We start from the raw sequence: 11125 nt of genomic DNA on the forward strand, positions 1-11125 counted from the left end.
TTTTTTTCTCATCAATAGTATAACCCTGCAGGTTATTAATTTTTACATCAAAGAACGCGTTTGGTCTGATATACCCAAAAGGAGAAAAACCAAATTTTCTAAATAAATTTTTATTTCTGATAAGATGTAAAGAGTATGTTCTCCAACATACCGTACAACGAGTGTAAGCCCCTCATTTTAGACATATTAGATCAAGCCAGAGTAGACCATATCACTTCCTTTGAGGTTTCAACAGCTTTCGATTTGTGCCTGAATCAGAGTTACCTACAGTTCAAAAACAAATTCTATAAACAGGATTCAGGTTTACCAATGGGCTCACCCCTTAGTCCACTTTTAGCAGACATATTTATGAACAACTTGGAGACCAAGATAGTAAACTCCGACCTGGGTAAAAACATATTCATTTTTGGTACAGATATGTAGACGATATTCTTGCCTGTTTCAGAGGTACTACACGACAGCTGAACCAATTTATGACATTCATGAACAATCTCAATAGCAACATTCAGTTCACACTCGAAACAGAGATAGAGAAACAAATAAATTTCTTAGACCTGGCCATTACACACAATCACAATAAATTCGAATTCAATGTTTTCAGAAAACCTAGCTATACAGACATCACCATCCCAAGCGATTCTTTCCATCCAGACAGTCATAAATTAGCAGCCTACAATTCAATGCTGCACAGAGCATTCTCACTGCCTTTGTCTGCAGACAATCTAGCAAAGGAAATTGATACAATTACACAGATAGGTCATAATAACGGTTTCAACGCAGATACTATCCAGAAATTAGTCAGGAAACAAAGCCGGAAATTCACTTGCAGATTAATATATCCTCAGGTCAAACAACCAGAAATCAAGAAATGGGTAACGCTAACATATTTTGGAAAAAGAACAGAAATTATCGCAGGTTTCTTCAGAAAAAACAATGTGGAAGTAGCATTCAATCCACATGCCAGGTTATCTCATTTTCTTTTCAATGCCAAAGATAAGGTCGACAAGTTGGAAAAATCTGGAGTTTATAAGCTTAAGTGTCCGGAGTGTAATAGTGTTTATGTGGGACAATGCGGACGAAATTTCCAAAAACGGTATGCTGAACATGAAAGGTCCTTCAGACTGGGAAAAAATGATTCGACGTTTTCAAACCATTCCTTGGCATGCAACCACAAGTTTCCGAATCTAAACGATACGGAAATTCTACACTATGCAAGGAAGGGTTGCTAACTCAATTATTTAGAATCCTTGGAAATTCACAAGCATAAACATTGCGGGTGCAATCTGTTGAATGACCAAATCGATTTAATTTACTCTCCGGTTTTTAAATTGGCATTGTGAACTGTAAATTCAGGTACTCAATCAAGTACCTGAATGGTATATATTAGCGAATGTAATGAATCATTCTTACTTTATTGTTTAAGTTTGAAAATGTCCATATAGGACGAAACTGCAGTAACGTTAGTTACAAATAAAAGTGGTAAAAACATAGAAATTTTCATTTCTCTTTTCATTCTGATAAGGTGTTACATAAATCATTTATATGGACAAATAGTTATGAAAAGAACAGAAAACAATGTCCTATTTTTAATACAAAAAAAATTGAATTAAAATAAAAACGGTATGCGTTTTTGGTATCGTTGCACTAAACACCATGTATAACAATTATTCCGAAAAATTTGCCGTACATGCTTGACAAACAGATACAGAATGTTCTAGGCATATATATTTTTTACAAAAGCGGCATGTAAATTTTGTTTTCCGATCTTTACATAAGGCACATCTTTCACGTTTATTTTGTTAAATTTCGACTTCCTCAACCAACACAGTAGCACTAATTCTAGCTGCAAGCTGTCGAATTTCTCTTGGCAGATATTTGAATTGCTTCCATTTGAATTACTTCTGTATATAACTATGGCGTTTATACCAGCAATATTGAGGTTAAAAATTTAAATGTCACAATTAAAATTTAAAATTTAAAATCATGTACATTGAAACATATAAATAAAAACAGCACAATAAATAAAATAAAAAGAAGAAAAAAAACTGTATTAGCAGGTTCCTATACTAAACACTTTGTAGGTCTAAAAGGTGCACTTTAAATTTTCTTTTAAATATATTTAGAGAGGTAGCATTCTTAATATCCTCCGGTAGTTCGTTGAATGCTTGAACTCCTTTAATGAAAACTGTTTTATTTGAATTGACATTACTAGTCTGACGTATATGAAAGTTATTGCGACTTCTTGTATTGTATTCATGATATTCAAAGTTATACTTTAATTTGTCACGTAGATATACAGGAACATCACCAGTTTTAATTTTAAAAATAAATATTAATGCTAAATAACGAAAGTAATTTTTTACTGATAACCATTTTAATGTATTCAACATTAATGTTATATGTGTTCTTCTATCACAAGATAATATTACTCTCATTCCTCTATTTTGAAGTTTTTGAAGTCTTCCAATTTCATTTTGGTTTAGTAAGTACAAGATGGTTCCACAATAAGTAACTACCATGGGCCACCTACGTGTATTTCTCGAAACATTATATTTTGCACAAAGTTGGTCAACTGTATCAACTTCGCCTTTGGTCGAATTGTAAAAAGTAATTATCTCTGGTTTCGTCTCTACACCAGATGTCTCATCAATAGAAGAATCCTCATGATGGAGGGTTGATAATAAAATAACCTGTTTATTTTTTTTTCGGTATATATGAAACGATAGTCATATCTTCTGTAAAACCAAACATGCTTGACTTTTCTGGTCGTTTAGTAAAAAAATCATTGTGAATTTGCCTCTTATTTTTTCTAAGTGTTCCCACAATTGTCAGCTGATGATTTTTCAGTTAATTATTGGCCACTTCAACAAAAGTGAACCAATTATCCATTACAACATTCCTGACAATGGTAAACTTTTTTTCCATTTTTCTGTAAGAAATATAGATTTTTTTAATGATTACAAAAATAGGGATGAAATTATTTCACATATATCATAAAATACTTAAATAAAGAACGCGTCGGGTCTGCAAGACCGAAATCTGCTCTAAAATCGTTGTTTTCTAATGCACTGCGTTGAAACTACTGTAGTACATGCATCGTGGGCTAGCTCGAAGGTACTGAGGCTCATAGCTCATAGCACCGTACGCACCATAGCACCACAGCAATTATGATTGCATAGGCCTGATAGACCCGGTGCGTCCACTGCATGGTTAAATGCCGCCGGTAAAATGAAGTTGAAATAATCATAACTGCATAAGTCTTCATAAAGAACGAGTATAATATACATATTATTCAGTCTTGTACGTTTGTAACTAAAATATGTCCAACAGTGTGCCATATTGGAGGAGGAAGAGAATAAAAATGTAGTAACATGTTTCAGCAATGAAATGTAATTTTCACAATATGCTTCAAGAGTAATGAAGTTTACATTTTTGTAGGGTTCGCTGGTAGCACATGTCTCCCAATTCAAGAGAAGTTGATAATTTTCTTTCGCATTTCACGAGTGTTATTCTGTTGTTGAAAATATTAGATCGTACAGTGTTCTTAGAAGGTTAAAGGTTCATTGTCGATTTTTTTCAATGTACAATAATTTTTTTTATTGAACTAAATTGTTACTTGCTGCAAATAAAACAAAACAAAATTGGTGATATCACCAATTCTTCCCAGTAGTTGAAATGAAAATGTATGTTATTTGGAAGAGCTCGTTTGGCTTCCATTCCGTCAATCCGCGAGGGTTCATCGTTGTTCATTCCTATATGAAGCTCATTGCTTTATTGTTAGTGGCCTTTCAATTCGGATTACAAGAGTTAAATTCTACAAAAAACTGAAACCTGAATCGGTCCACGGCAGAAGGCACTGATGATCTACTCTGCTGTTTCTTCTTCCAGACAACATGCGCTATCAGTTACCTCTTAGTAGGCCTGTTGGACAAGGAAGGTTATCCATGCCATGATCTGATGATTGTTTGATAACATATTTCAGATAATTTATGAGTGCCTCGGAATGGGCTAATCCAGAAGTCTGAAACTCTTCTGGCAGTCCAGGTATTCAATGTTTGTTTGGCCAAACCTGTAATGTCAATGACATTTTCTGGTCCTATGAAACAGTTTTATTACCATTCAAGTCAGTGTGAGCACGAATAAAAACAAGAGACAATTTACTTATGATGCACTGTTTGGAACCTTTGGTGTAGTAATGAATATTACTAGAGTTTTTTCCCAACACCAACTCGTTATTTTTTAACACCTCGACACGTGCTTCGATAACCAAGTGATCATCTTCAAAGAGGGTCTTTCTATTGAGCAGTTTTTTTGTCGGTAATTCACTGCAAAACGAATCGTTGCTAGTTGAGAGCATTGTTGTATGAAAATAGTTTCACTTTCAGACTAATCTCTTCACACGCAAATCGATGAAGATTTTTACTCGAAATACGGTCACATAGGCCCCTAGGCAGGTTGATGTTTCAGTTCTGGGTCTGCAAGTATATACACCAGCAGTAGAACCTGAAGCTACTTTTGATTCATCAATGAACCAAACAGATATTTGTTCTTACTGCTTCCTTATTCCACATGCTACAATCGGATCTCTACCTGAGATTAGGACTAAATTAAAAAAGTTGTAATTGTGCCAGAGGTTATTCCCAGATTGATGTGACTTTCAGTGTTAACCAGTAGTCTGCTATGCTCCGTTCAAGTCTTATTTGAGCAATTGTCAGAATCTCTCTCTAGATAGATCTGGAGTATGAGGCCAGTTTTGCAAAACTTTCGGCCACCAGGCAATTGTTTCGTGCGTGGTCACTGATCATCAAATTCATCCAATGGTTTTATCTGGACCTGAAGTATTTTCCACAAATCGTTCGACGTGTCTATAGAGCCAGTCTTGACAGTCTCCTTTTGTGTGAAGATATTATCTGCAGAAAGGTGGGAATACATTTTTTCCACAAGCATCAATTCTGTTGATTGTATCAAGATCCTTTATGGGTAACAGATTATGTTCAAATAAATCCAAACTTCCAAACTAGTATTATAAATAGAAAACATTCGTATGTTGGTTTGTAAAGGCGAAACTCGAAAGCTACCTAATCAATCGATTTCAAAAATTATTTTACGTAATCAACGAGTATCAGAAATTAATGATTTGGCGGATGCGCTGGGTGAGTTACTAATGGACTTGTTTCGTGCTATGGAAAATAACACTGCTTATAGACTGCTCGAGTTAGGGGTAAATTATACTTATCAAGCCTAATCGGTCCCAAGATCTCTTTATATTTGCAGAAAAAAGAACAATTCGAAAAACAAGAACTTGGCCGCGTGTCTTTTGACCAATAAAATTGATCATGTCTAGAGTGGAGTTGCTAAGTATATTAGTTATTAATATCCAATCACAGATCTGATGATCCAGTTTGACAAACACCATTTTCGTTGTTATTGTTGTCAACTCGGTGTGAATACAATTGTTACAATTATCTAATTAAAGAACGTTTTTTTTTTGTAAAAGGTAGGTCTCGGCAGGTGCCTATTTTGCTGCATATTACGTGTCATCAGTTTACACTCCGAAAAATATTTTTTCAGGTTATTTCTGGATTAAATTTTACCATTACTACCACCAAAATGGTTGAAATATGTTTTATACCTAGTTGTAAAAACATATCATCCATACCAGACAAAAAGTCTTTCAGTGTTCCAAAAAACAAAACTCCAAGAAATCTATGGTTTTCTTCAGTTGGCCGAGCTAAAATGAAAATTAAATCAAAACTTTCTATCCTTCGATAAAAGAAAAAGTCTGAAATGAATATCATATAAATAAAAGGGACCTACTAAATATACCACCTACCGTTTCAATTTTTCATTCTTCATTTCGGTACCAAAGTATTGCAAATTTTTCAAGTAAAATTCATCGATCATTTCAAAATCGACTCTTGGTAAGTTGTTGGAGTCAGCTTTAACAAAAGTAGACTTAACATTCATTTTGAAATTATTTTAACAAAAATACGAAGTTGTGTGGAAACCATTGACATTAGAAAGAGCACATTGTCGCATACACTACAGAGGGCGCTGGCTGACTGGATGACAATATGGCTAATATACCAGTAACGTTCTTATTTTTGGTGGGTGGCATGAATGCATAATTGATTTATTTTATTAGGGTTCATGAGCATATTTAGATATAACTTGTACTATATCACTTATCAAGGCAAATATTGTCCATTTTTATGCTTAATTCGTGGATTTGAGCGATCTTATTATTGTATATTTATTTGTTTGCTGGCTTTATTCTAAAAAAATGAATGAATAAATACAGAAAATTTCAATTGATCGTTCATTTTCTCAGGAAAATTGAGTACCCATATCACAATTTATTGGTTTATTCGGCATTGAAAATGTATGTCATATCGGATCCAATCTGCCTGTTTTTGCAACATTGAGTTTCAACAGAAAGTATTATCTATAGTTAATACTGTTGCTGAAAGTATGAAACAAAATGAATTGATATTTTTGCAAAAAAATCAAATTTTTTTCATTTTACTTCATTAAATGTTATCATATGATTAATGGTATTACCTCAGAAGCTTTTGTTGGATCAGTTCGAGTAAACTCAATTCTATCTATAGTTGACCTCATTCAACCTTCCTCTCAAGTTTTGGAAGATTCAACAGATTATTCAAGCGAGCCTAAAACGCTGGAATTTAGTAGTAATATTATTATGTAGGAATCGTTTTTTTTTATAATAAATTGCAGTTGTATAGATTGAGGAATGTAGAATAAATTGGATATTTGAAATGATTCTTCAATCCAGTTTGCTATATTTTTTGATTTTCGTAACTGTATAATAATAATAATTGTAATTTATTGAACAAAATTAAAATTTTGCATAACTGTATATTATTAAATGATACATAAAATCATAGGTTAGATAAATATTTTGTGATCTTTCGACTTTGTGTACTGATTTCAGATATAGAACTTATTTTCAAACATGATTTTTCGCGTACATTTTATTCCACGTGGAGGATTTTTCATTAATTGAAACGTTAGCACGTTCATATACACTTCCATAATTAAATTAATATTTATAGGCTTCGTAAATTTTACAATTTGGCAATGTTGATTATTTCTATTGTTCCCCTTGGTCAATCGAACAAGAATCGGGAATTGGCCCGTGACGTCACCGGCCTATCATATTCGATTTTTAATAATTAATTACGGGAAAACTACGGTACTTAGAGAGCTGAAACAAAGTGCACTGTTTTTCAATTTGAAATTCCTTTCAAGTGAACTACAAACCAAAATTCATGAAACAAGCCCATATGAAATTTTCTGCAGAAATTGCGGATTGTTGCGTCTATCACGAGGTGATTTCTGTTGTTGCTTTTGATTACCTACTGATTACGGCCATAAACCCGTCACTACGGTTTTCATTTTTTCATAGTGATTTGTACACAAGTTCATTTTTTATTTATAAAAATAAAAATAATTAAATATGCTTTAATATCAGGAGAATGAATCTTATTGGCAGGGAATGTGCGTTTAAGATACTAATGTAAACAAGCATATACTGAGTCTATAATTGAAAACCTATGAAAATATTTATACGTACATATACACACACAAATATACACGTGAAAATATGCTGAAAACAGATGTTCACCACAAAAACTAAAATGGCCACATGTGTTAAATGTGGTAATAAGAAATAGAAACATAAAAATCAAGAGAAAAATTACACAGAACGTAAAAGTGGTGTAAGTTATTATATGCAAAATGGAACTTATAATTTAGTTCGACACCAACATTAAGTTAGGGTACCATGTATTACAGAGTATTGAAAGTAGAACTTTATTTGCTTCTTTAAATTCTATACATTTAACGTTGTTTGACTGGTGGCTGAATATTTTGAGCCATTGTAAATTGCTGAGCTTTTAGTAAGTGTCGAGTTGGGTATAGGCAGTCTGAAATCGTCAGACTGACGAGTGGAGTAGTTAGAGGTGAACAAAGGAAATTCATCTCTATGCTTGTTTATCAAACAAGCCGTTTCCATTGTGAGAATGCAATAAACTGTCAAAATACTATTTGTAATGAATATAGGCCTACAAGAGTCCTGTCGTTTCATTTTGAAGAGATAACGTATCGTACTTTTTTGAAGTACAAACACAGAATTCGTGAATTCTAGAACATACTCTCCAGAAGGGAATTCCATATCTCAAGTTTGAGTCTATTAGTGAATAGTAAACAGATGTAGCTGCAGAAGATCCCAATTCTCTAGAAGTTATTCTTATTGCAAAACAACCCGAAGGAAGTTTTTTAATGAGTGTTCTGATGTGGTAGTCGTTGAATATGATAATACTCAGGAATTCAGTGCTTAATTTATTCTCGATAACACTTTCATTGATAGTAATTGGAAAGTTGTCAATAGAACCCTGGAAAGATATCAAATTACTTTTGTTGATATTCAAAGATAAGAGCTTAGCATCTCAACAGTTCTTGATGATCCTGCAATGTGAAGATATAACCTTGTGGAGATCTGAGATATTTTTACTGTGCCATAGTATAGTGTTATCATCAGTGAATAACGTGAACTTCCCTTTTATTTTCATCGATGCCAGATAATTAAAAGATAGATAATGGGACCAGGAATGGGAACCAAGGACCAGGAATGGGAACTCCACTGTTTATACTATAGCTGCAGTTGATAATGAAGTAGGTTTTTTTAACGGTTTGACTTCTACCGGTTAGGTATGATTCAAACAACTTATGAGTTATTCCATCAAACTCATTCGCGAAATCATCTTGTACAGGCGGTTTGACGTGGGTGCTTTGTTCACTCACTCCTATTGACTGCCGTGTTGGTCGATGGTTCAAGCCCTAGTCTGAACGATCGATTTTCACTTGCTATTGTCCAACCCGTGTTAGGAATCACACGTTAAAAGGTAAGACCTCGATAATCCTCAGTTCGCACAAGTTTCGACTTATGAGGGTTGTCGTTCATAGGGGTGCGACAGCTGGTTAACGGAAAAACATATTTCAAACAGATTTTATACAGGGTGTTTCAAATTCGATCTTCACCATTGGGATTTTGGAAACTATGAGAGACACGAAGATAGTTCAATCGGGGCAAAGTTGCGCATTTCCCTGACTAACAATACGCCGTTGAGAAAGCTCTGAAATTTCAAGTATATCCGGAGATATCCGAAAAAAACAGAAATTAGATCCTTTTTGTTTTTAATAGAACCATATTTTAACTTTTCAATGATGTATCATAAGTTATTATTCTTTTTCGAAAAATTGGAGATTGATAAAAAAATCTTAATTCTCAATGACATTTTGTTATTGTACAAGTCATAGCTTTCACGAACGAAGAAAAAAGAGATATGATACAAATTAATTACAAATACGATAAAAACAGTGTTAAGACATCGGAAATGTATTAAAACTTGTATCCCGAAAGACGACAACCATATCGAACTATGTTCAAGTTATGGGATCATCTCACCGAGTTTGGTACATTTGAAAAGCCGAGAAAAAATCAGAGAGACAGAATGGACCAGGAAACGAAAGAAAATTTGATAAATGAGGTATGTATGGGATAAGTTAGACATTGTGTCATTTTCGATAAAAATTAATAATTTGCAGATAAAAATGAACCTGGGGAAATCTACACGTCAAATTTCCTCGGAAATGAATATTTGTCATACAAGTGCTTGGAGACATCTCAAAGAAGCGGTTTAAAATATTACAATATACACAAATCCCAAAAATTGCACCCATGTGATCCCGAATGGCGATTAGAATTTTGTAATTAGCTAATAAGAAAACCTGATTTTTCTGTTTTCGTGGAAAATGTAATTTGGACAGATGAAGGCACTTTAACGAATTGTGAAATATTCAACCGAAATAACGAACACATTTGGAGCATAAACAACCCCAGACAGTTCCGAGAAATCCAACCTCAAGTGCGATTTATTATTAACGTGTAGGCAGGAAGATGGAATTTTGGGTCCTCATTTATTTGACGGAATTCTGAATGGAGAAATCTGTCAACAGTTTTTAATGTGGATATTCGAAGATTATTTGGGTGACCTACCTTTGGCTCACTATAACAACATCTGGTTTCAACATGATGGTGCTCCACCGCACACTACCAGATAAGTATCTAATTACCTGACTGAAAGGTTTGGTGATAAATGGATAGGTAATAATGGGCCGGTGAGGTGGCCAGCAATGGATACATTCTTATTCTTATGGGCTACACTGAAAAATAGAGTTTGTGATCAGAGGGAATATCAAAATATTGAGGACCTTCAACACAGCATTGTTAGAGAGTTCGGAAGATTGAGGAGGAGGGAAATTAATCGTGCAGTGAATAATATTCGAAATAGGGCACAGTTGTGTTATCATGAACAAGGCCAGCATTTTGAGCATTTGCTATGATTTACTTTTGTCTTTACATTTGTTCATATTTCTATTTTCATTGAAAAAGACACAATGTCCAATTCACTTCATACACACCTCATTTATCAAATTTTGATTGTTGATTCTGTCTCCGTATTTTTTCATTGACTTTTCAAACGAACCAAACTCGGTGATATTTTGATCCAATAACTTGAACATATTTCGATGTGGTTGTCGTCTTTTGAGATACAAGTCTAAAAACATTTCCGATGTCTTAACACTGTGTCTATCGTACTTGTAATAAATTTGTATCATATCTTTTTTTTCTTCATTCGTTAAAGCCATTTTTCGCCATAAATTCAATGACTTGTACAATAACAAAATGTCATTGAGTGTAACAAATTGAAAGTCAATTTTAGAAACATCAAAGTCAAAGCATATTATCATAGGAAATAATTTTTTCCAATATCTCCAATTTTTCGAAAAGAATGATAACCTATGATATATCATTGAAAAGGTAAAATTTGGTTCTATTCAAAACAGAAAGAATCCAATGTATCGCCCATAAGAAAAAATAAAATTGATGATGGTGGCTGGAAGACGAAACGTCGGATAGCAAATCTGAAAACACCATTATGTAGCAGGGAAAGAGTGGCAATGTGGAAGTGAAATTTATTTTCGAAATCTTCGAAAAATAAAACCAGAAAAAAATAAAAAGTACTTTCTGAAATTGTTT

This window comes from Leptinotarsa decemlineata, unplaced genomic scaffold, assembly GCF_025532065.1.
Source record: "Leptinotarsa decemlineata unplaced genomic scaffold, Ldec_3_MD MMD2_tig00026294_RagTag_RagTag, whole genome shotgun sequence".
Lineage (NCBI taxonomy): Eukaryota > Metazoa > Arthropoda > Insecta > Coleoptera > Chrysomelidae > Leptinotarsa > Leptinotarsa decemlineata.